Source organism: Neomonachus schauinslandi, chromosome 14 (genome assembly GCF_002201575.2).
Source record: "Neomonachus schauinslandi chromosome 14, ASM220157v2, whole genome shotgun sequence".
Taxonomy (NCBI): Eukaryota; Metazoa; Chordata; class Mammalia; order Carnivora; family Phocidae; genus Neomonachus; species Neomonachus schauinslandi.
The window spans coordinates 67,463,948-67,491,286 of NC_058416.1; the positions used below are offsets into that span (position 1 = coordinate 67,463,948).

The 27,339-nt window shown below is 42.4% G+C and overlaps 1 pseudogene; it reads right to left on the bottom strand.

Annotated features, from left to right (window-relative positions):
- LOC110578364 overlaps positions 1 to 27,339 on the bottom strand; it is a 60,420-nt pseudogene that overhangs the window by 1,942 nt on the left and 31,139 nt on the right.

Below are 27,339 nucleotides of genomic sequence, written 5' to 3' on the forward strand. Positions count from 1 at the left end.
GCCCAAGGCCTCCTCTGCAGATGTCAGGAGGGAGCCCAGGGCCTCCTTGGGCTCTAAACTTCCCTAGCAGGGGTGGAGGGCATCCCTGGATTGTTGCTTCCTCCCCTAAACTCACAGCCTCCCCAGGCACTCTCTGCCTGAGACTCAGGACTAATCTCATTAGGCCTTTATCCCTGTTTGCGTCAGGGCTGCAAGAAGCTCAGGTCACCCTCCCCCCACCCCTGTGGCCCCAACACTCCCTTTCTGACCCCATCTGCCATAAACCTTCCTCTAGGCCTTCTGGAGCCCCTCCCAGGAACATTCTCCCTCTGCTTGCTGGGACTGAAATCTTACTGTCCTCAGACTTCTTTCCTCGGAGCCCTCTCTCCCTCTCCTCCCCCAGACTGCTCTTGTTGAGGTACAGCATCATCTCTGTGTGGCTAATCCAGTGGCCAGTCCTAAGGCCTCATCTTTCTTTGCCCATCAGTGTTTGTCTTCCCTCTGCTGGGTCCTCCTCATCTCCTGGAGTGCCTTTTACTTTGTGCCCATTCCCAAGCCCCAAGCCAGACCCCTTGTCTCCTCCCTCTACCCTGCCCCTCTAAGGGTGTCTCACTGCATCTGCTGCTTCTCCCCAGCCCAGAAGGCTGCACACAGATATCCAGAGACCTCTCAACCTCACAGGCACCCCAGAGGGGGCCTCTGCCTGGAAGAGCATTTCTGGGAGGGGAGACTGTGGGGCAGGGGTGCCAGGGAGGCAGCACAGGCCACACACACCTAGAACACTCTAAACAGGATCCCCTGCAGGGTTTGGATCTTCCTTCTCACCTGGCTGTTCTTGGGTCGTGTGTTTCTTCACTTGTATTTCCTCATCCAGATCTACCCTTTCCTGTTGGCTGTCTCGTAAACTCCAACAGAGCCGGTGGAGCTGTGGCAAGAGCAGGGGCACATCACCACCCAGGACCCTGTCGCACAGACCGGACCCAGCCACGGCCAGCAGCTAGGCACCAGGGTCTCCAAGGACTGAGACCAGTCCTGGTGGTTCAATTCCAACAAGAGACAGAAGGAACGTGGGGTGGGAAAAGCATGGCACTTGGGAACCCTGGCTTTCAGTTCTGGCTCTGGTACCATGTGCTTGCGTGGCTTTGGCACAGGGTGATGCAACTTGCCTGGGCCTCAGTGTCCTTCAGCGTATAGTAAGGGGTGGGAGGCAATGTGCTCAGGGCTCCTTCCAGTCCTGAGTGTCCAGGAACCGTGCCCTTCAGGGTGGGAGCGGCTGCCCATCCCCCCTGGTCTGCTTCTTCTGGTGGAGGAGGAGGCCCTCTGACCAGATGAGTGGACCGGGCAGACTGGGGAGCCACTTTCCTTCCAGAATCCCCTCCTAGCTGTCAGAGTTGAGCACTAACCCAGGCCAGAAGAGGCTTTACCCGGTTTACCCGGCCCCCCACTGAGCTGAGTTGCTCAAACTCAACAAGGCATTTGCAGATGCAGTAGGGAGCTCCCTTCCATTCTGCTCTGTAATTTTGTTCCCGTTCTGAAAACACATATGGAAACTTTGGGAAGTAACAAAATCCAGCCAATTGTTGTTGCTTGTTTCTTAAGGGTCAACAAGTGAACATTTCCACCAAACCTATCCTGGAATAGATTTTGATCCATTATACTAGCCTCATTATATTTGAATCCCAGCACCCCCACCCCCAATATATGGTTGGGATGTGAATGGGCTGGCCTGGCCCCTCCCCAGCCAGCCCACTTCAAGACCTGCTGGAGCCCCACCTCTCAGACTAAAATGTCAGAACTAAAATTCTGTTGTGCTAATGACAGAGCCTTTAATTGCTTCCTGATGATGCCATATGTATGCATTTGCCTTCCCAACGACACTGTCAGTCCCTATGGAAGAGGTGCTGGGTGCGCTGGAAGAGCCTGGCTTAGTGTGCTGTCCCTGCTGTTCTGCCTCCTCTGGTAGGTGGTGAGCAGAGGGCCTGGCCCGCCGACACCGATCCAGAAGCTCCAATTTTCCTGTTCATCTCTCCCTCCCCTACTGGCAGCTGCTGTGTGTTCTTCAGAGCGCCTGGCATACTGGGAGGCAGGTGGGAAACACTCAACAAGTACTTGGCTGCCTGAGAAGTGGGCACAACCAAAAAGTTGAGAGGAAGAGAACAGCAGAAAAAGAACGAAGACAAGCTAAACAATTAAGACCCCAAGCAACAGGAAATCAAGTTCACCATCCACCGCCAGTTTCTCAAGGTGCTGGGAGCAGGGAAGTCTCCCTGCTGTCACTGATGCAGTGGGCGTGCACATCCCAGACAATCCTGGCTGTCCTCCCCATGTGCTCCATCCCTTTTCCAACTGGGCTCTGTGCACAGGAGAGGAATGAATCAAACAGCAACTACGGAGCAGGAAGCGTCGCCAGAGGGAAAGCCCAAGGTTGAGGGGGTGTACCTGGAGGCAGTCTTCCAAGTTTATGGCTTTTACCTAGACCCCAGGAAAAGCTGCAAGATAGGCATGTAGGTCTCACAGACCCATCTCCCTTCTGAGCTTGCCCCTAAACTTCGGACGCTATGGGGCTTTCTGGCTTGGCCAAGTCCCTGTAGTGCAAAGCCTGCTGGCCATGCTGATGGAGGTGATGTAGTGGAGCCAGGTTGGGGCCCAGGCCTGCCACTTGGTACCTTGGACAAGTGACTTAATTTCTCTGAGCCCAGACTTCCTATATTCCAACTGGGGTGACTGATCCCTGCGTCCTGGGAGGTGGGAATGGCCGCGCCAGGAGAAGGCTGAGAGTCACCCAGCCCTGAGCCGGCCACAGCTGCCAATATTCCTGTCCCCTCCCCCTCCTGCTGACTTAATTCCCTGAGGGTAGGTGGCAGCTGGGACTGCCCTGATTACATTAATTCATACTGAGGTTAGGGAACTTAACACTTCTAAGGAAAATTTGCATTTTAAAAGCCAAACCTCTCATTCTAAGTGAATACCCAAATGGTGGATTGTTGAAAAGCTTTTCAGTTTAGTTTTGTTTTTGAGGCAGGGCCCTTCCTCTGTTATTTGCCTATTTCTGACCCATCCCCCACTCCCAGCCCCCAGCCCTCCCACTTTCAAAAAGAATGCAGGAATTCAATCACTCTCTCTAAAACAAGCGGAGCCAAGTTACTGCTCCCGGGGATGCTAGGACTGAAGGTTGGTCCCAGAACACCCTCAGGGCAGCACTTACATGTTTATCCGGAATTGGGTCTGTGAATAGGGAGATCCCCAGGATGGTGAAAAGACTGATTATGAAGAGAATTACCCCAAAGTAGAGGTAGTGCATGCTGCAGATGATCTGGGGGCACTTGCTGTTTGCCTCACAGCTCCAGGGTCCATAGGCAAACTCGGACAACATTCAAGAGAAGCCAATCAGAAGTCCTCCAGTCAGCCCCCAGAAGGCACCCTGCCAAAGGAGGAGCCCCAAGGGAGTCACCTGGAGGGAGATGGGCGGTGAGACAAACCTTCAGCCTCACCTCCCCACTAGTTGCGTTCTGAAGTTAAACTCGTCACAACAAAGGCTTTAAATACCTTGTGGAAGGAAGCAGAATGTAAGCACCAGTGAGGAGGCCATACCTTCTTGTGCTGAACAAAGACCTGAGACACCTGCACTCTCTCTTAGGTCAATCAGAGAACTTAAGAAACATTAGAAACACTTTTATGTAAGATAATAAATAGGTATCTCAAATGTCATATGTCCAAAAGGACCCCAGTCTTCTCCATGGCTGTGGGTGACACCTCTATCTCCCTGATTGCTCAGGTTGAAACCCCAGGAGTCATCCCTCCCCTCCTTCCTTCCATCTTGCCCTTCCACCAACCCATCAGCAAATCCTGTTGGCTCTGCCTCCAATGTGTGTCAGCATCCCACTACCCTATGGCTACCACCCTAATCCTGAACCGCCATCTTCTCTCACATAGGTGGCCTTCCTACCTGGCCTCCTGCTTGCCCACTGTCTCCACAGAAGCCAGAGTGAGCTCTTCAAAGCATGCATTAGAGAATGCCATGCCTCTGCTTAAACTCTCCAATGGCTTCTCATGGCCCACCATCAGAGTCAAATCTCAATCCTGCCCTTCAGTTGACCTCATCTGGCTCTGCCACTCTCCCCTTGGTCATTCCACTTTAGCCTGTGTGCAACCTTCCTCCTGCATGTTGAATCTGCCCATTTTTCTCTTGGCTCAGGCCTTTGTGCTTGCCCTTCTCTCTGCTTGGGTCTCTGCCTAGATCTTGGTACTTCTGGATCATCCTGCAGGGTTCAGATTCAAGGTCATTTTCTTAGAAGTCTTCTCCTACTACCTTGGCTAAGGTCCTTGTATATGCCCTGCCCCCAGAGCCTGCCTTGACACCCTCCACAACCCTTTTTTACCTTTTAAACAACACTGCATCACTATCAGAAATCTTTATCTGCTTATTGGATATCATCTGTCTCCTCCAACCAGACTGTCCACTCTTAAAGAGTGAGAACTTCACCTTGGCTCTGGAGCTGTGTCTGGAGCCTGACTTAGATGCGGATGGATGTCAGAGGAGACAGAAGATACGGTATATGGGCAAGCATCTTGGAGAAAGACCTGAAACCAAAAGCCACGTGGATGATCCACAGGAACCATTTATTGAAGGAGATGTGCAGAACGGGAAGATTTAGAAACAGATGGGCGGCAGAAGCCAGATGAGCATGCAATCTGAAACAGAGTGGGAGAGAGGGCCTAGAGAAACTCTCTAGGTCAAAGAGGGTACCTGCAATGTCCTTGTAACCTTGGACCAGGGGTAGCAGGGAATCACTGACCAGATCCCCAGGTCTCCTTGGCAGTAGGCTCCAATACCTTAATGTTGGTCATTGATGGGAAGCAGAGTCTCATGACAGCCTGCCTCTCTTGCCCCTGCCCTTCCCAGCAGAGCAGAGGGAAGCAGCTTTGGCATCTGCAGAGCCCAGCCACCCTCCTCCCACATTCTTGGTGCTAAATTGAGTCTTGGTGACCTGAGCAGAGCAGGCAGCACTAGCAGGTTGATCTAGAGGACTGGATGCCTGAGATGGGCCTATAGGAAGCACCAGCCAGGTGGAAGAGGAAAAAGATATTCTTGGCAAAGTGAACAGTCTATGCAAGTGAAGGGAGGCCAGAGAAGGCACAGGGCAGTAAGGCAATTAACACTGCAAATGGTTAGGAATGGCTGGGGCCCAGGGGCTGTGCATGGAGAGGGCAAGGGCCAAGAGTTAGGCAGGGGACAAATCACACAGCACCTCATACACTGTGCTCAGGAACTTGTACAAGGCCCAGTTACTCAGTGCTGTTAGGGGAAACAAGTTAAGATATGATTCAAATAACAAATGAAAATATTCTGGCAAATTATGCTTTCAAAGTCTTACGGAGAGGGGCACCTGGGTGGCTCAGTTGGTTAAGTGTCCAACTCTTGATTTCGGCTCAGGTCATGATCTTAGGATTGTGAGACTGAACCCCATGTAGGGCACTGCACTGAGTATGGAGCCTGCTTAAGATTCTCTCTCTCCCTCTCTCTGTGCCCCCTCCCCATACACCTCCCTCTCTCTAAAAAAAAAAAGTCTTATGGATAAAATGATTGAATCATTAATTGGGATCTTTAGTTTTTTTAAAAAAATATTTATTTATTTATTCATTTATTTATTTATTTGAGAGATATACAGAGCGGAAAGCACGAGTGGGGTGGGAGGGGCAGAGGGAGAGAGAGAATCTCAAGCAGATTCCCCACTGAGCAAGGAGCCCAACATGGGGCTCCATCCCAGGAAACCGAGATCATGACCCAAGCCAAAGGCAGACGCTTAACTGACTGAGCCACCCAGGTGCTCTGGGATCTTTAGTTTTAAGTGTGGTTGGAGAGATGGTCTTCACTGCAGGAAAGGTAAAAGGAATTCATGACTGTACATCTCCCTGTGAGTATGAAATCTCTGAGTATGACACATCCATGTACAGAGGCAACAGAATAATATTTTCTTACACCCAGATATGTGTGAGGGAAGAGCATGCACACTGCATCATCTATGGCATAGTTGAGTGGATTACATTTCAAAGGGAGGAAAACAAATCAAAGCTTGCCTTTTCCCTGCATGCATGAGGGAGCTCAGACCAAATCTGCCCAGGAGGGGCAGAAAGCAAATGATACAATGGTGTGAACTCTTGAAGCACAAGAGACCCTTCTAGGGCAGCTCTTTCAAAGACAACTATGATGTGAAGGCAAGCCCTCACACTGTGTCATGCAGTGGGCATGCCAACACCTACTTACCTGTTCAGTGACTTTCTTGCAAAATATGGCAAGCCCGAAGATGGCAGCAATGGGTGGGGTCAGGTAACTCATAACTGCATGTGTGTATTCAAACAGTCAGTCACTGTATTCTGTTTGTATAAAAGGGACCCAGATGATGATGACAGCAAGTAATATTATAACAAAAAACCTGTAAATTAAACCAATAGTCAATAGAAATTTGATGAGCTCCCCCCCGCCAATAAAATATTACAAGCCATGCTATTAGTTCAATTATTCCTTAGGTTAAATTCAGATGCCCATTCATAAGTGGGACAGAGGAGACAGCCACATAGGGCTGCAGATAAAAATCCTTTAACTTCTGAATAAATAAAACCAAGTGTCCATTTGCATGTTACTGGATCATGGATAGATTTTCACATTTGGAGGGTGTGTTTGGGCAGTCATGCTTGAAATTACATGGAAAAATATTAATTTCTTGAGGGTAACACATTTTAAGAAATTTTAGACCGATTAGTACAGCACATGATTTTGAAGATTTCAACAAGTTCAGAAACTTATTTAAATTTTGCTGAAAATTTTACAAAACTGAGTAGAGGCTCCAAATGTTCATTGCTTTTTCTAAGTAAAAGATTTAAAAATATGTGTTCATATATAAAATTACACTGGATCAAATGTCATCCCAAAGATGAATAAATCTTAGTTCTGTGTCAACAGGGCTTAAAAATTATTATTTAGAGTGAATGACTCTAAGCTATAAAGGACTAATTCCTTGATAGTCAAAGAAGACATAGGATGTGAATTCCCACCTTAGTAATGATGGGATATTTTGCCAGGGACTAACCCTCCTACAGATAACAGTGATAAATTGAGGGCCAAATATAAAGCAACAACACTGAAGGGAGCCAAAAGCAGGCAGAAATAGGAGAGGTTTTAATCCTTGAAAAGAATAAAATCATACTGGTTGCTATCTACATTACCCGGCTTTTCTTCTGAGGGCCCTCCCTAGTCTGCATGATGTGGGTGACTAGAAGTTAGGCAGAGAGCCTCACTCTTACTAGGCTGAGGTGTCAGAAGATGGAGGTTGAGTATTCAGAGTGGTTGAAAATGTTGGGGGAAAAATTCTAGAAAGGAGGGAGCCACAGAGCAAGGAGATCCAATCTGTATATGAACTTCCCTTATGCCCTTGGCTGATCCCTGAACTATGCATGTGTGGGAAAATCTCCAAATAATCTACCAACAAGCAACTGTTGGAAGGTAGAAAAAGTTGAGCAAAGACTTCAGTGGCTGCCTACAGTGGGAGAGACAGAAATTGGGAGTTTGAATCTCATCGAGTTTAAAAAAAAAAAAAAGAAAGAGGACAGAAGAGAGGATGAAAGAGCATCTTTAACGGGGTAGGAAAAAATACTGTCAACCCAGAATTCTATACCCAGCAAAAATATCCTTCAAAAAAATAAAGGCAAAATAAAAACATTTTCCAATAACCAAAAACGGAGAGAATCTGTCACCAGCAGACCTGCATTATAAGACATGCTGAAGAAAATTCTTCAGAGTGAGGGGAAATGACACATATTGGAAACTCGAACCTAAAAGTTGGAATGATGAGCACCAAAAAATAAAATATATGGGTAAATATAAAATGCTACATATATATATATAAATTTATTTTAAAGGCAATTGACTTCTGGGGCGCCTGGGTGGCTTGGTCATTAAGCGTCTGCCTTTAGCTCAGGTCATGATCCCAGGGTCCTGGGATTGAGCCCCACATTGGGCTCCCTGCTCTGCGGGAAGGCTGCTTCTCCCTCTCCCACTCCCCCTGCTTGTGTTCCCTCTCTCGCTGTGTCTCTCCCTGTCAAATAAATAAAATCTTAAAAAAAAAAAATAAAGGCAATTGACTTCTTACAGCAAAAATTATATTGCTATCACTGTATTATGGGGTTTATTCGCACATAGGTATAAAATAGGTGATAGCCGTAACACAAAAGATGGAAGGGGAAAATAATACTGTTCTAAGGTATTTATGTTTTAGATAAAATGATACAGTATTAACTCTAAGTAGACAAAGATAGGTTAATCATGCCTATTATAATGCCTAGAGCAACCAAAAGAAATTAAAATGGAATATTAAAAACTATTTCCAATCATATTGATGATTTGTCTATAAAGTCTTTTATGATAATTTTATTTCTATCCTCATGCCATTTGTCTCCTTTTTGTACCTTTTTGTGCAGAATAGCACCTCCAGCACAATGTTGAATAAAAGCACTTATAGTGGACATATGTGTCTAGTTCCCAATCTCAGGGGAAAATGTAAACATTAAGTATGACACATGCTATAAGTTTTTAAATATGTATATATATTTAAAAGCCAGTGTAAAGAAATTCTTTTAAATTTTCTAAGATTTAAAAAAATAAATAGGTATTAAACATTCTAAATTCTAAATTCATCCATTGCACGACTATATGATTTTCTCCTGTTTTCAGTTAATGTGGTCAAGTACATTGATGACTTTTGAATAAAAAAAATCTATTCTTGCATTCCTGGAATAAGCCCCAGATGGTCAAGGTGTATTTTTCTTTTTATATGTTGCTGGACCTGCTAATATTTTGTTTAAAATTTCTGCATCTATGTTTCTATTGGCATGGTATGTATTTTACCATGATTTCTTTATGCTTTCCTCAATCTTATTTTAAAGATGTCTCTCTTCAATGAAGTTTCAGGATACAAAATCAACATACAGTAGTGAAATAAATCAGTAGTGTTTCCATACACTAACAGTAAGTTACCTGAAAAAGAAATAAAGAAAATAATCCCATTTACAATAGCATCAAAAACAATAAAATACTTAGGAATAAATTTAAGGAAGAAGGTGAAAGATTTCTACACAGAAAACTGTAAGGCATTGATGAAAGAAATTGAAAAAGACACAAATAAACAGAAGGATATCTTGTGTTCATGGACTAGACAAATCAATATTGTGGAAATGTCTATGCTACCCAAAGCCATTTATGGATTCAATGTACTCCTTATCAAGATTCCAATGGCATTTTTTATAGACTTAGAAAAAATAATCCTAGGGCACCTGGGTGGCTCAGTTGGTTAAGCAACTGCCTTCAGCTCAGGTCATGATCCCAGAGTCCTGGGATCGAGTCCCACGTCAGGCTCCCAGCTCAGTGGGGAGCCTGCTTCTCCCTCTGACCCTCTCCCCTCTCATGCTGTTTCTCTCTCTCAAATAAATAAATAAATAAATAAATCTAAAAAAAAATCCTAAAATTTGTTTGGAATGACAAAAGACCCTAAGTAGCCAAAGCAATCCTCAGAAAGAAGAACAAAGCTGGAGGTATCACACTTTTTGATTTCAAACTCTATCACAAAGCTATAGTAATCAAAACAGTTTGGCACTGGCATAAAAACAGATGCATAAACCAATAGAACAGAATTTAAAGCCCAGAAATAAACCTATGCATATATGATTAACTAATATCAGACAAAGGAGCCAAGAATACTCAATGAAGAAAAGACAGTCTCTTCAATAAACGGTCCTGGGAAAATAGGATATTCACATGCAAAGAATGAAACTAGACTCCTATCTTACACCACTCACAAAAATTAACTCAAAATGGATTAAAGACTTAAATACGAGACCTGAAACCATAAAACTCTTAGAAGAAAACATAGGGGATAAGCTCTTTGATGTGGGTCTTGGCAATGGGTTTTTGGATATGTCTCCAAAGTCTCAAGCAACAAAAGCAAAAATAAACAAGTGGGACTACATCAAACTAAAAAGCTTCTGTGCAACAAAAGAAACAACAAAATCAAAAAGCAACCACAGAATGGGAGAAACATTTGCAAACCATACATCTGATAAGGGGTTTATATCCAAAATATAAGGAACTAATATACAACTTAAGAGCAAAACAAAAGAAAATACCAAATAATCCAATTAAAAACTGGGCAAAGATCTGAATAGACATTTTTCCACAGAAGTTATTCAAATGGCCCATAGGTACATGAAACAGTGCTCAACCTCACTAATCGTCAGGGAAATGCAAATCAATACCACAGGGGGCTATCATCTCATACTTGATAGCTATTACCAAAAAGGCAAGAGATAACAAATATTGAGTACTGATGAGAATGTAGAGGAACAGGATATACTGTTGGTGGGAATGTAAATTGTTGCAGTCATTCTGCCAAACAGTATGGAGGTTCCTCAAAAAATTACAAATAGAATTACCATATAATATAGCAATACTGCCTTTGGGTATATATGCAAAGGAAACAGAATCACTGGTATGAAAAGATATTTGTACCCCCAGGCTCACTGCAGCATTATTTACAATAGCCAAACCATGGAAACAATCTAAGTGTCCATTGGCAGATGTCTGGATAAATAAACGGTGATATGTATATACAGTGGAATATTATTCAACCACAAAAAAGAAAGAAACATGGATGGACCTTGAGGGCATTATGCTAAGTAAAATCAATCAGACAGAGGAAGACAAATACTGTATGATCTCAATTATATGTGGAATAAAAAAAAAAAAACTCCTAGAAACAGACAGCAGATTGGACACTGCAGAGGCGGAGAGGATATGGATAAAGGAGGTTAAAAAGTTCAAGCTTCCAATTTTAAGAAAAATAACTTCTGGGGATGTAATGTACAGAATGGTGATTATAGTTAGCAACACTATATTGTATATTTGGCAGTTGCTAAGATGGTGGATTTAAAAAATTCTCATCACCAGAAAAATGTTTGTAACTATGTGTGGTGATGCATATTAACTAAACGTATTGTGGTGGTCATTTCACAATATATGTATATACCAAAGTATGTTATACAGCTTAAACTTAATACAATATTATATGTCAATTATATCTCAATAAAACTGGAGAAAAGGTGTCTCTTCTAAGCAGGATATAGTTTTTTTTTTTTTTAATAGTCTGATAATCTCAACATTTTAACTCAGGTGTTTAGTCTACTTACTTTTCATGAAATTACTGATATAATCAGGTTTATATATGCCATCCTCTTATTTGTTTTTTTTTATTTGACCTACCTTTTATGTTCTTTTATTCTTTTAATCCTTTTGATTTCTTGAGGGCTAATCAAATATTTTATGAGTTATTTCATATTTTTCTTTAAACAAGTCAGTTAAACATTTTTGAACTATTCTTTTATTGCTCAGTCTAGAGATTAGATTACATGCACCCTTGTTATATCATAGTCTGGTACAAGTTTTATTTTTTACCACATCCCAAATAATTCTAGAACCTGAGAATATTTAAGTTCCATTTAGCCTCTGCTCATTTTCTCTGCTATTCTTATTACTACATTTTGCTTCCATATGTTATAAATTCCATAGACATTTTTTTTCCTTTTGATGTTTTCAACAGCTAATATGCATTTATATTTCCCACATATTTACTCTTTCTGGTGTTCTTCATTCTTCTCTGAAGTTCAATTCTTTTATCTGGATTATCTTCCTTCAGCTGGAAGAACTCCCTTTGGTATTTCTTACACTGAAAATCTAATGTAATAAATTCTCACAACTTGTGTTTATCTGAAAATATATGACTTCATTTTCATTTTGGAGAATATTTTTGATGGGTGTTGGATTCTACATCGGCAGGTTTTTTTCCCCCCCGTAGCACTTGAACGTGTCATTCCATTGTCTTCTGGCTTTTATAGTTTCTGTTGGAAATTCTGCTATCAGTCTCTTCAGTGCTCTCTTGAAGGTAGTGTGATTTATTTTCCTCTCACTGCTCTACAGATTTTCTCTTTATTTTCAATTTTCAGCAGTTTCACTATAATGTAGTTCAGGTATGGTTTCCTTTTTACTTATCCTACTCATAATTTGTGGAACTTGTTGAATCTCTGAATAACTATCCATCAGTTTTGGAAAATTCTTGGCCATTATCTTTTCAAAATTGCTTCTACCCAAACTGTTCCTCTCTTTCTGTGATTCCAATGTCGTATATATTATTATTCTGATTGCATTCCACATATATCTTCTTTCTGTGTGTGTGTTTCGGTTTTGATATTGTCATTCGATCCAGTGCCAATCCATTAATCATGTCGTCTGCTATATCCAATCAGTTGTTAACCCATCCATTGAGTTCTTAATTTCAGATTATTTACTTTTCAATTCTAGAAAAACCTGTTCATTTTTATAAATTTTAATTATCTGGCAAAATTCTCAAGTTTTTCATCTGTTTTGTACACTTTCCCCTCTATTTTCTTGTATATGTTAGTCATGGTTATTTTATTTATTTTTATTTAAAAAATATTTTATTTATTTATTTGAGAGAGAGACAGAGTGAGAGAGAGAGCCCAAGAGGGGGTAGGGTCAGGGGGAGAAGCAGACTCCCTGCTGAGCAGGGAGCCTGACGTGGGACTCAACCCCGGGATTCTGGGATCATGACCTGAGCCGAAGGCAGTCGCTTAACCAACTGAGCCACCCAGGCACCCAGTCATGGTTATTTTAAAGTCCTAGTCAGCTAACTTCACCTGTTGATTTTCTTATATATATTATTAGTATAAACATAGTGGTAAGGGAGGGCATTCTTGCCTCTTCCTTTCTAGTTCCTTCATTAGGCATGATACTGGGTTTTAGGGTGATCTAGATATGTTTTATCATGTTGAAAGTTATCTATTTTACCAAATACTTTTTCATCATCTGGGAATAGATACATAACGATTTTACTCTTTTGATTATTAATATGGTGAGTTATATTACTACATTTCCTAATATTGAACAATCTTGTATTTCTGGAAGAAAGTCCCAATTGGTAATGTGATACCATTCTTTTAACATTCTTCTAATATATTGTTAGATCTGTGTCTAATATCTTATTTATAATTTTTGCATTGGTATATAAAAGTGAGATTAGTCTTTAGTTGTAATTTTTGGTGCTATTTTTGTTAGGCTTGGCTGCATAAATTTCTTGAGTCTCATAAAATGAATTTAAGTCTTCTTTTTTTCTCCCCATGTTATAACAATTTAAATAAAACTGGTATCTGTTTCTTAAAATTTCTCAGAAAAGTGATTTTAAACTATGGAGTGCTAATCACATGTAAAAACAAACTCAAATGCAGGGGTTAGACAGATTAAATAAATGAACAATATGCACCCTGATGTGAGATAAAAGAAGTATCTCAGATATAATGTAGGCCAAGTTAAATGTGTGTGTGCCAGATGTGGTCTGTGGGCAGCCAATGTGAAACCCTACAGAATAAAGCCAGGAACCATGTTTTATACATATACACCCCCCACTCCATGCTAGCATGGTGCCATGTGGCATCATGGTTAACAGCATGGCCCTGACATGGACACGTTCTCCTACTTATACTATGTGATCTCAGGTAGACCAATTTCCTCCTCTGAGCAACTTCCCCCACATTGGTACAATGAGAATAAGAACAGTGAAACTTACCTTTAAAGGTTGTCATGAGGACTAAATGAGACAATGAGATAATTATGTAAATTTCCCCACAGGACTATTTTGGGGGGTATATTAAAAAATGCTAGCATTTTTTAAATCATTGTGATTATTACTTATTTTTTTCCCAAATGGAAACATGTTTCTTTGTGATTATAAAAACAACACATCTTCATTGCAGAACTGTGGGAAAAAAGTACAACCATACCGTATTTAAACAAGATAATTCTACATACAGTATGATAGCCTAAATTTTTCACATAATCCCTTCTGGTGGGCATTGTTTTCATTGACAGCAGTAACTAGTGCGGTTAGAGGAGTCCTTCACCTTCCTGTTACCATGAGCTCCTTTTTAGTGGCCATAGGCCGAATCTGGTTATAGATGTCCATTGTGAACAGGGCTCTGGCACAGTTGAAAATAGAAGTCAAGGAGGACATGAGAGAGGCCCATAGTGCGGACAGCATCAAGCCTTGTATGTCTGGAAGAGAAGGGACATTTTCTGGACCTCCAGCTCTCTGGCTATGCCAGGAGATGCCTTAGGCCTCCTAAGGCACTTTTCTACATACTACAAAACATTCAAATTTTATTTGGAGTGGCATTCCATCTAAGATAGATTAAAGCATTACATTTGTCCTTGCTTCTTGATGAGACTTGCTAGTTTCCTGCTGTGTCTTTATGTAATAAGGAGAGCTGATATCTCTTGAGTGGTTACTTTGTGCCAGATTATTTCCTTAGGCATTAGCCTGTAGGATCCTCCCTACAGCCCTGTGAGATGGGCACCATTGCTGCCCCCACTTGTACACACGAGAAGTCAGAGGTTCAGAGAAGGTTTGGAATGGAGGCAAGGGATGTGACTCCTTGTGCCTCAGTGTCTTCATCTGTAAAGTGGGCATAAAGGTACCTCCCAGACAGGGCTGTTATTAAGATTAAGATAAATTAAGCAGATGGGTTAACATAATGCTTAACAGAGAGCAAGCACTCGTGAAGTGTGAACTATAAACATAACAATCTAGTATTTTCATCTGAAAGGCTGCCATACTGCAGAGACTTTGCTCCACAGAGAGATTTCTATGTATTGATGGTTGAGCCTAAGGGTAGAGGGTAACTGGGGCCCGAGCTAGAGGCCCACAGCAGCAAGGCCCCCCACTGTATTCGGTGGGCTACTTGGCCAGGGAAAGGCTGGTGTCCTTGCATCTACTTCCTTTCAAGTGCCCTGCAGCCTACCCTCACTCAAAGCCCAGGGTACTCAAGGACAGGCTTAGCTGCAGAACGTGGACAATTTCCTTTCTGAACCGTGGGGATTTCCTTGGGTCAGATTCCCATCTCTACTGGATTTTTATGGAAATGTTTCAACTCTGATCTCTAGAGCTCCTATTGATCTTCAGAGTTAATGCGGGATTAAAAAAAATGATACTATTTGTTTGGCCTTTTCTCTGGGATTTGGGGAAACAGCTGAGATGAATGCATGGGCTCACTGTCCATCTGCAGTGAAAGCCATCTCCCTGGTGGTGAGCTACCCATCTCTCTAGGCCCCCACTGGACATGAGCTCTGTGAGAGCGGGACTATGTCTTGCTCATCAATGCATTCTCATGGCTTAGGACCATGTCTAGCACAGAGTGGAGCCCTCCTGTGGAATGAATGCGCAAAGGCATGAGCTAAGCCTGGGAAGTGAACAATGCAAATCGTGGGCACAGGCTGTGTGAGAGCATGTGCACCTTGTGTGAGTGTGTGAGAAATGAAGAGGGAGGAGGCCCGGCTCCTTCCCTTAGGGCAAGCGAGACTCCCTTTACATCACTGATATCCCCCCTACTGCACAGCCAACATTTCTACCCAGAAAGATGAGCTGCCTGGTAGATAAGCCACCCTCAGCTCCTTTGCTCCTAACCATCCACTTAAAGACTGAGGGCACAGGCTCCAATGGGGACACAGATCGTGGGGGTAAGAGAAGGTAAGAGAAGGTAAGAGATGGTTCAGGCAGCAGCTCTACCACTAGCACTGGGTAGGCGATGGAGCTGCACCCAGTTCTGATGCCACAGTACTTCTCACATATTGAAGGTACAACACATGCCACTTTATCTGTAAGAGAGATCACAGTCATACCAATGTGTCAGCCTTAGAGCTCTAAAATCTGAGTGGAGGGAAAGGGAAGCAAAGTGGGCAATCCTGTGTGGATGTCAGATTCTTGATCTACTGGTGACTCTCCAATTCATGATCCTACACACTCCTCAAGAGCTCGGGGCTGGGAATTAGGTGCCTAGGAGCCAGATGAATCAGTGCTTCTACCAATTTACTGCTTGACCCCAAGCATGTCAATGTGACCTAGACAAGCCTTTCAGGGACCACCACTGGGTATCAGGAAAGCAGACAGATTATTCATCCCCTATTAATGTGTGAGCAACCCATAACCTTACTTGCTTAGCCTTCATAGGGGTGTTACTTCAGAGTATTTGGGAAGAAATTCTGGACAAAGGGATGTAAAGGGAGTGAATGTGATATGTCCTTCAGGAGCTTAAATTAGGGATATAAAGTTACCATCTGAGAAAAAAAACCCAAAACGACAAATCAACTTAGATGACGAAAAAGCAGGATATTGCCCTGGTTTATGGGTAGAGCAAGCTATTTGACTGGGGACAGTTCTCCAGCTTAAGCACTGGTTACCAAACATTTTGAGGAAGACTAAAAACTCAGGGGCAGCTGCATCCATTTACATCTGCCCAATCTCCTTGCCTCCTACTTTGGGTAACAGAACCTCTGTGACACTTGGGGTAGTGTAAGAAGGGCCCAGGAACCAGGCCTGGCCATTCTGGAAATTCCTTCTCCTTGGCCACAATGACCGGTCCCTATCACTCAAGTGAGTTCACTAAGACTCATCTGGGATTTTTGCTGGAACAGCTGGGGAAGGAAACACTTGGTGGGAGTTGTTGAGCTTGTGGGATAGAGGCCTGGTGCTGCTGGCAACCACCTTGCCACCAGATGGCCTGAGGGTAACACTAGCTCTGAAGGAAGAGGAGCTAAAAAGGTACATATCATGTTCAACCAAGAACCCCAAATAATACAGTGGCCTACATGGAAAACCAGATTTTGAGAATCACACGTTGGCAGTTGGCAGTGTCTGGCCCCCAGTTCTGGCCAGGGGAGAGACCCAGAATCTAGGGCCAAGAGCATTTTGGTTATTGGAAAAGCATACTCTTCCAGGAACATGGACAGGTGCCAAGCTTCCATGATAAATGGCTTTCTGGCTTTATACACCTGGCATGTGCAAATGGATATGTGAGTCTGGCCATTTCTGAGGGTTAGAGACAAGTGGTTCCAGGTTCTTCTCACCCTAAGTGCTCCCCATCAGTGCATTCCATCAACTCTGTTCACCCCTTGGTCAGAAGGCTGGAGAGAGTCTGGGTTCTTGAAACCCACTCTTTCTTTCCCCCCTCCCTTAGCAGCTTCCTCTCTAGAGTCCAAGATACGTATGATTCTGTCGGGTCTCCTTCCTCAGTGAGTAGGGCGATCCGTGCTGTGGAGTGCGGTAGGGTGGGGTGGGGAGGCAGGTCTGCAAAGCCCAGGGCACTCTGGGGGTCCTAGAGAGCACAATAGCATATTTCCTAACCTATGAGGAGGCATCCCAAAATGCCACCTGGCAGCCAAAGACCAAATCTGGGAATGTTGAAACAAAGCCTTTCTCTCTGTTAAAGCTGGAAGGGAGTTAGGATTAAAAAAAAGAGGCATGGGGGCGCCTGGGTGGCTCAGTCGTTAAGCGTCTGCCTTCGGCTCAGGTCACGATCCCAGAGTCCTGGGATCGAGCCCCGCATCGGGCTCCCTGCTCAGCGGGAAGCCTGCTTCTCCCTCTCCCACTCCCCCTGCTTGTGTTCCTCTCTCGCTGTGTCTCTCTCTGTCAAATAAATAAATAAAATCTTAAAAAAAAAAAAAGAGGCATGTCTTGGGGCAGACTGAAGGATGAATTAGGCTTAGAGATGTCTCCTACACATATTACTTAGCAGTAACCAGTGTTTTACATTCTGTTTAGCCTTGTCAAAGTTCAGCAGCAGAAGACTCCCATGGAAGCCACCTGCTTTGTCCCAGTGGCTGCACCTATCAGAAAAAGTGCTCCATGTAGGTTTAATGAATAAACAAACCAGATACCCTGAGAGACAGTACAGCTAGTAAAACTAGGTTGAAATGGGAATGAGATATATCCACAGAGTTATGATAGCTCATTAAGGGAAACAGAGATATTTTGCTAGCATTTAATGGAAGGAACATGGGCCTGAGTCAGACCCACTTTGGAGGTTTACATTGAGCTCCCCCTCTGACATTCCTCATCTGTTCAATGAGGCTACAAAAGCCCACCTCAAGGTCTGAGTGAGCAGTGACAGCATCTGTCAGGTCCCCAGCACAGTGCCTGGCACGTGTGCCATGCTGATGCACACAATTCAAGGGGAGCAAGTAACCTTCCTGCAGATTGTGCCTCCAAGCCCTGGCAGAGACTGGGCTCTGGCTGCATGGAACATTGGTTGGCTCTTCCCTATCTGAACTTCTCTCATGGAATTTCTCTCTTGCCACCTACATCCATGGTCTCTGCCAGACTTCTGTTTGGCTGCACTCTTAATCTGAACCCTTTAGCTCCCTTGAAAGCAATCTGGGGCATCTCAATCCCCATACTGTGGGAGGCCTGATGACCCCAAATACTCTCTAAGGTCTCTCTTAAGAAAAGAGAAGTTGATCAGTGTGAACACATCAGAATTAAGGATTTACCCGGGAACAAGACATGGCTGATCATTCCCGGCATCACTATGCTGAACATGGGCAGCAGCTTCAGGCACCCACAAAGGACGCAGCCGCCTTTCACGTGAGACATGTTCTTCCCTGCCAGGCATCGCTGGACAAAAATCTGCCAAGGAAACACAGATGGGTGAGGGAGGGGGTGATGGCCCTAGCAGAGTGCATCAAGCCTGGGCCACCTCAGCACAGTGACAGGACAGTTGTGACCTGCCGCGGCAGCAGGATGTGCCCTCTGGTGGGTTTTTGCTGAGCTGCTCACCCCAATCATCCAGGCATCTCCAGGGCATCCAGGGCCAGGGGAGGCACATGTGACCAATGAGCATGTTTTGCTCAGTGCACAGTTGCCTGAGGGGACGGGAATGGCGTGCGTGACCTTGGCCTCATTGTTAGCACTGCACACCAATTACGGAGGCACAGTGCTTACAAGCTGTCCCCTGGCAAGGACAAGACTCCCTCCTAGAGGCCAGAGATTGCCCCTGCCAGGCAGAAGGAAGAGGGTCCTTGTGACATCAATCAAAGCAAAGGTGGGTCCCTGGCCCATAAAGAGTTTTTAGAACTGGGACTGACTTCATTCATCTAAATTGAAATGAACTAGTATAGACATTTCAAATGCAAAATCTCCTAGGAGATGTTTCACAACCCATTTCATGGTGCTCCTACCATAAGCAGTGTGCGCTCAGGCCGAAGAGAATGGTATAGCTGGCAGGTGGAGAAGCATTTAAGAAAGTGCATAAAGACATGGTCCAGTGCATCACAACAATGCAATATTATGTATGTACTAAAAGTATGTTTCTGAAGAAAATTTAGATAATGGGAAAAGTGCTCACAGTGTGATAGTAACTAAGCATACAGGATACAACAGCAGCCTATACACCGAGACTCTACACTGAGAAAAAAGTGCACAGGAATAAACTGACATAATAGGGATTCACGCTGGCATGGTGAAATTAACAGGCAGGACTGTCATTTTCCTCTTTAGGTTTTCTTTATTTTTCAAATGCATCATTTTAATACCAGAAGGAAGAACCCCAAAGTGGTTCTCAAGCACTAGGTACTGCTTCTTGAGAGGTCCACTGGCATTCTGTTGCTAATGGCTCAGTGTACTTGGGCTTCTGCAGAGCAGGTAGGGGTGGGCAGCCAGGCTGCACTTCCTGGTCTTTGCTTAGTCGCATGCACATAAGAGATGGTCTCTCAAGGGAGGGGATGAAGGAGTAGGGCAAGGGCAGAAATGTGACTCTCGTTCTGAGGGAAGGGTGATTATAGAGGCAATGTAGAAAGCCCATGTAGAAAGCTCTAAGCACTGTTGTATATTGTCATATATTACAAAGTGGGGCAAGGAGAGGATTATTGTTTAAAATGGTAGTGGGCGAAAGTTAACAATTTTTCTTCCATCAGTTTGTTTGCCTCTCTTTTAATTAATAATTTTTCTTAAGTCATTTTCTGTACTAGTTAGAAGTTATATATTCCACTTCTGTGTTTTTTTTTTAAAGATTTATTTATTTAGTTAGTTGAGGTGGGGGAGGGCAGAGAGGGGAGGGAGAGAGAGAATCTCAAGCAGACTCCACGTTGAGTGTGGAGCTCAACGCGGGCCTTGATCTCATGACCCTGACATCATGACCTGAGCCGAAATCAAGAGTTGGACGCTTAACCGACTGAGCCACCCAGGCACCCAACTACTTCTGTGTTTTTAATAATGACCCTTAAAATTTTCACATAGATACAATTTCGAGTCTAAAGTAAATCAACATCCCCACCCTTCTGAACAGTTTAGAATCCACAGACAGATTTAACTCCAAACAGTGGTACAATATTTTAATTTTGTCCTGTTTTTCACTTCTTGTATTTGTAATTATTATTTTTCAGCCCATTTGCTCATGTACCTGTTAATATCTTTGCTAACTATTCCTTCTTGCTCATGAGTATTTCCTTTTTCTTTATTTACATCTTTCAGTCCTTCTTTAGGGAAGGTTGTGTCTTGATTTTGCCCTTGGTCATGAATAAGACCTCAGCTGGGCATGTACTTTAGAGGTGACATTTTCCTCAATGACTTTGAAAATTTTACACCTCTACCTTTGGGTTACATTGTTGAAGCTGAGAAGTTTATTGCTGGCGTAACTGTCTTCTTTTTATCAGTAATCTTTCCTCTCAGGTGCCTTTCAAAGTCTTCTCCTTGTCTTTGATGTTCTGAACTTTCAGTATGGTTTCATTCCATTTCTTTGTGTGGATTTGTAAATTATTTCTGCTTGATTCACTGTGATTCTGGAATCTGATGCTTCCTGCTCTTCAGCAATTGTAAAAATTCTCTGCCACTTTCTCTTAAAATATTGCTTCTCTCTCCTTTTCTTCTGGAACTCCAATGAGGTGTATTTTAATCCTGATTCTCTCTTCCATGTCACTTTGTTTCTCTTTCACACTTTCCAGTTTTGTGCTTTCTATTTCTTCAGTTCTTGCTTTCAGATGACTATTTTTTCCCTTCAGCTGTGTTTAATCTGTTATTTTTTAAAAGTTTATTTATTTATTTAAGTAATCTCTACACCCAATGTGGGGTTCAGACTCATGATGGAGATCAAGAGTCGTGTGCTCCTCCCACTGAGCCAGTCAGGCATCCCTTTAATCTGCTGTCTTAACAGCTACTAAGTTTCACATTTCAATGAGCATAGTTTTCATTTTTAGAAGTTTGAGTTTTCATATCTGTTTTTGATAGAATGGCGTTAAGGTTTTCAGTTCCATTTTTATTTCTTTATTTTTAAAAAGATTTTATTTATTTATTTTTCAGAGAGATAGAGAGAGACAGAGGGAGAGAGGGAGCGAGAAGAGCAGGCAGAGGGAGAAGGAGGATCCCCGCTGAGCAAGGAGCCCAACGTGGGGCTCGATCCCAGGACCCTGGGATCATGACCTGAGCCGAAGGCAGATGTTTCACCGACTGAGCCACCAAGGCATTCCTTTTATTTCTTTAAACATGCTTTTTTGTTTGTTTGTTTGTTTGTTTTTGGTATCTAATACCTTGATTTTCTGAAATTTGGGGGTACTAATTCAGCTATTTCTTGCTCAAGGTGGTTTGATTCTTCTATATTTTCTAATTTTGGTTTAGAGGCTCATGTTGAGCAGGCATTTATTTATGGGAATCCTGCAAGACCTTGGTTGAGGGTGCATCCCTCCAGGGAAATTCCACCATTACTCTAGCCAGGTTGGTATGTAAAAATTTTGGATGAGTTTATGTTCATTTCTTCCCATGGGGTTTCCCTGACCATACAGGGAATTGAGTTAAGTTAAAACTTTAAATTAAAACCCCAAATGTATAGGAAGGCCAACCTGACCTTGTGAATCTTCAGGGGAGACTTCTTTCCTCCTCCTGGGACTCAGGTTGGGGCATTTTGTTTCTCCTTGCTAGTGGGCAGATATTGTCCTGGTCTATCTTTTCACTGAGGTTACAGCCTTCACTATTCAATACTCATGAACTCAAGGTCTTTCTCCTGTTCTCACCTGGCCAGTTAAATCTAAGCTTTGGAAATCCCAGCTTGGTAAATGCTGTCAGGGCACCATCAGTGTTCCCGCCAGCTTAACTCTCTTGAGTTCAGTTCTTTGTTTTTTTCAGTCTCCGGAGATTTTCTTCATTTCTTATGAGCTTTGCTATGACTATAAAAAGATGTTTGTTACATTTTACCCAGTATAACTAGAACATTTTGTTTTGGGAGGTAGTTCAGGAAATCTAGTTTACCCACTGTCAGATGTGGAAGGCCAGGGGCAACTTTTAAAGTTGTAGAAGAAATCGAAAAGAAAAATACAGAAAGATTTTTCTTTTTTTTTTTTTAATTTTTTAAATTCTTATGTTAATCCCCATACATTACATCATTAGTTTTAGATGAAGTGTTCCATGATTCATTGTTTGTGCATAACACCCAGTGCTCCATGCAGAATGTGCCCTCCTCAATACCCACCACCAGGCTAACCCATCCTCCCACCCCCCTCCCCTCTAGAACCCTGTTTGTTTTTCAGAGTCCATCGTCTCTCATGGTTCGTCTACCCCTCCGATTTCCCCCGCTTCATTCTCCCCCTCCCGCTACCTTCTTCTACTTCTTTTTTTTTTTCCTTAACATATATTGCATTATTTGTTTCAGAGGTACAGATCTGAGATTCAACAGTCTTGCACAATTCACAGCGCTTACCAGAGCACATACCCTCCCCAGTGTCTATCACCCAGTCACCCCATCCCTCCCACCCCACCCCCCACTCCAGCAACCCTCAGTTTGTTTCCTGCAATTAAGAATTCCTCATATCAGTGAGGTCATATGATACATGTCTTTCTCTGTTTGACTTATTTCACTCAACATAATACCCTCCAGTTCCATCCACGTCGTTGCAAATGGCAAGATCTCATTCTTTTTGATGGTTGCATAATATTCCATTGTATATATATACCACATCTTCTTTATCCATTCATCTGTCGATGGACATCTTGGCTCTTTCCACAGTTTGGCTATTGTGGACATTGCTGCTATAAACATCGGGGTGCACGTACCCCTTCGGATCCCTACTTTTGTATCTTTGGGGTAAATACCCAGTAGTGCAATTGCTGGATCATATGGTAGCTCTATTTTCACCTTTTTGAGGAACCTCCATACTGTTTTCCAGAGTGGCTGCACCAGCTTGCATTCCCACCAACAGTGTAGGAGGGTTCCCCTTTCTCCGCAACCCCGCCAGCATCTGTCGTTTCTTGACTTGTTAATTTTAGCCATTCTGACTGGTGTGAGGTGGTATCTCATTGAGGTTTTGATTTGGATTTCCCTGATGCCGAGCGATATCGAGCACTTTTTCATGTGTCTGTTGGCCATTTGGATGTCTTCTTTGGAAAAATGTCTGTTCATGTCTTCTGCCCATTTCTTGATTGGATTCTTTGTTCTTTGGGTGTTGAGTTTGATGAGTTCTTTATAGATTTTGGATACTAGCCCTTTATCTGATATGTCATTTGCAAATATCTTCTCCCATTCTGTTGGTTGTCTTTTGGCTTTGTTGACTGTTTCCTTTGCTTTGCAAAAGCTTTTTATCTTGATGAAGTCCCAATAGTTCATTTTTGCCCTTGCCTCCCTTGCCTTTGGCGATGTTTCTAGGAAGAAGTTGCTTCGGCTGAGGTCAAAGAGGTTGTTGCCTGTGTTCTCCTTTAGGATTTTGATGGACTCGTGTCTCACATTGAGGTCTTTCAACCATTTGGAGTCTATTTTTGTGTATGGTGTAAGGAAATGGTCCAGTTTCATTCTTCTGCATGTGGCTATCCAATTTTCCCAACACCATTTGTTGAAGAGACTGTCTTTGTTCCATCTTTGCTTTTGTTATTAATTGCCTTATATAATTGGCTGCTCCCATGTTAGGGGCATAGATATTTACAATTGTTAGATCTTCTTGTTGGATAGATCCTTTAAGTATGATATAGTGTCCTTCCTCATCTCTTATTACAGTCTTTGGTTTAAAATCTAATTTGTCTGATATAAGGATTGCCACCCCAGCTCAGAAAGATTTTTCTTATCTTCTAGGTAAAGTAGCATCATTAAACATATAATAAATAGATGGGCAGGAATACAAATTAAAAAAACCCAGAGCTACTGCTCTGGATATCATCTTGTTTCTTGTCCATCCATTCACTACATTTTAAAGACCTATCAGTGTTGCTATGTATCATCTAGTCCATTGCTCCTACGACTGCATAGTATTCCACAGTATTACTGCCCCCCCCCCCATTTTATCTACCCACTTTGGAGTAACAAGCACAATCAACACTGTGATCAATGCCTCATATATAGTCCATCATGAACTTGCATGAGGATATTTTAGGTAGCTTCCAAGGAACACCACTGCTAGCCCAGAATACAATATACTTACTTTTATCAAATACTGCTGGATTACCTTCCAGAATGGATTGCACCAGTCTATACTTCCACCAGGAGTACACGAGGATTCTTAAACATCCACAATCTCTCCAAACTTGGCATTATCAACCTTCCTAATTTTTGTCAGTCTTCTTGTGGTTTTAAGTTGCACTTCCCTTATAACTGGGTTATATGCTTGTTTTATGCTTGTTTGAATTTCCTTTTTTATAAATTGCCTGTCATTATCTTTTGTCCACATATCTCCTGGAGCTCTTTTTTTGTGTGGATTTGCTATTAGTCTCTTGTTCATAATAAACATTTCTAATAATCTTCTCTAATCTGTCATCTGTCAATTTTGTCTATAGTACTTTATTAAAAAGTACTTATATGTAATGTGATCAAATCAATATGATTTGTACTCCCCCCACTCTGTCTCAAAAATATTCTGTTATCCTTCCTTAAATATCTAGCTTTACTTTCCACATTTAAGTCTTTAACCCACCCAAAGTCCACCTTTGTACTAAGTGTTAGGTGTGGGTGAAGTGTTGTTACTCCTAATAGTCAGTCAGGTCTTCTAACAACATCAAAGAGTATGTATCTCCCCATTGATTTCTAAAGCCTTCTTGGATACATACTAAATTCCTATAAGTACAAGAATCTGCCTGACCTCTTTATTCTGTTCCACGAGTCTGTGTGTCTACTCTTGAATGTTTCAAACTGTTTTTATTGCTGCTACTTTGTAGATGTTTAAAATCTGGTTTGGCAAGTTCTCCCCCTTTGTTCTTCAGTTTCAAACTTGAGCTAGCGATTTGTGGCATTTTCTTCTTCCATAAAATGTTTAAATCTTTTTTTTTTAAATCATTATATAACACATGAAAGCACACTGTATCACATTAAGAGCATATACTATAACAACCATCCAAAATCAGATGGAACATTGCAGGTACCCCAGAAGCCTTTTTGTGGTTCTTTTTTTTTTTTTTTTTATAAAAATTGAGGTGAAATTCATGTACTATATAAATAACCATTTTAAAGAATTCAGTAGCCTTCATTGCATTCCCAATCTTACGTAATCACCACTTCTCTCTAGTTTCAAAACTTTTCATCACCTCGGAAGAACACCCATATTCATTAAGCTGCCCCCCTCCATTTCTCCTCTCCCAGCCCCTGGCAAGCACTAATTGGATTTCTGTCTCTATGGATTTGCCTACTCTGGACATTTTGTATAAAGGGAATCATACAATAGATGATCATTTGTGTCTGCCTTCTTCCACTTAGAATAATGTTTTCGAGATCCATTCAAGCTATAGCATGTGTAGTACTTCATTCCTTTTTATGGCTGAATAATATTCCAATGAATGCATACACATTCTATTCATTCATTCATTCATGAGTGAACATCTGGGTTGTTTCCCACCTTGTGGTAATTATAAATAATGCTGCCACATGTGACTTATTTTTTCATCTCAACCCCTTCCCTTGCTCCAGAAATGACTGCTTTCATGACTTTATTTCTTCCTGGCTTTTCTTTATAATTTTTTTTTGCCACTTACTGTGTATTCCTAAATGACATAAGTTAGCACTGCCTGTGGTAAACTTTATAAAAATGTAATCATGCAGTGCCTAGGCATCTGTGTCTAGCTTCTTTTATTTGACATCAAGGTTGAAGATCATCCATATTATTGTGTGTAGCTGTACTCCTTTTTATTTCCTTATTGCCTTTGCACTATATGAATATTTCACAGTATATTTAATGATCTACCATTGATAGTGAGCCATATTTTTTTTAGAAGAAGTTTGAGTCCTTAAAAAATCCAACTGAAATACTGATTGGTTGCATTTAATTTATGGATGCAGTTGGGGAGAACTGACATATTTTTCATTCCAAAAAGACTGTGCTTTTTAGATAATGATAGTGAAGAAGAAAAAAAAATGAAAATAGTTGATGTGTTACAGATGGGGCTGTGAAATTCCTTTCAAACAGAATTTCTTATCAAGTTCTTTAGGCAATAAATAAAGACTGGAAGGGACCCCTGATCACTGAGTGCAGACAGGCCAACTGTTGCCTGTTGTTGTAGAGACTGGGAAAGCCTGGAATGCACTGAGGACCACCAGCCTCCAATGCAGTCACTTTAGCTGCACCACGTGTAGTTACCTGATCAGTGCACCAGTAGTATAAGGAGAGGGTGGAGATGCCAAAGATGATTCCAGGCCATGGGAGGTCTCCAGTGATGGGATCTTGCTAACTTATGTCAAATATGGAAAATATCCAGGCAAGGAATAAAACATTCCGGCTTGGCAGTCCAATTTCCTTCATGGATTAGGTTTGCCTTACTGTCTGGGTATTTATGCAATAGCTCCTAGTATCCTCCCACTTTCTGAAAGGCTTAAAACACCATAAAATTTATCAGTACCTTACACTATACAGTGATGCATGTTTGAAGACCCAGATTACAAAGTGAGACCTAGTTTCATTGAATGTACCTAGTATAAAAAGCACAGTGGACTGAAAAATAGTCAAGACTATATGTGCCTAAGAAAAGACATCACCTCTTCCAAAGAGAAATGAGTATAGTGGACAATCATGGTTGTGTGCCCACACCCCACCTCCCACTTCTGGTAGCAGAACCCCTCTTCCCAGTTGCATTCCATCCTGTGTGGCTTAGGTGGGCCTCATCAAACTGTCCACCATTCCAATCTGGCACATGCCCCAGGCCTGGCCAATGCTCTCTGTCCCATGGGCCACAACTGATGTGTCAGGAATAGATATGAGACCCAAACTGGGCTTACTGGAATCTGTCCCAGGAGTCCTCTGCTTAAGGAACCAGAATTGTCTGCTTCTGTTCTTTAGGGTTCTAAGCTAGTTTAACAGTTTGAAGCTCTCTTGTCTACCTGGTTCATTCAGAACCCTGGATCTAGCCATCACTGAAGGTAGTGTGCCCCTGGAATTTTTACTTACATGAGCCAAGAAGGTACTTATTTGCTTATACTAGTTTTGAACTAAAGTTCTATCACAAGCTCTCTTAAGAATCT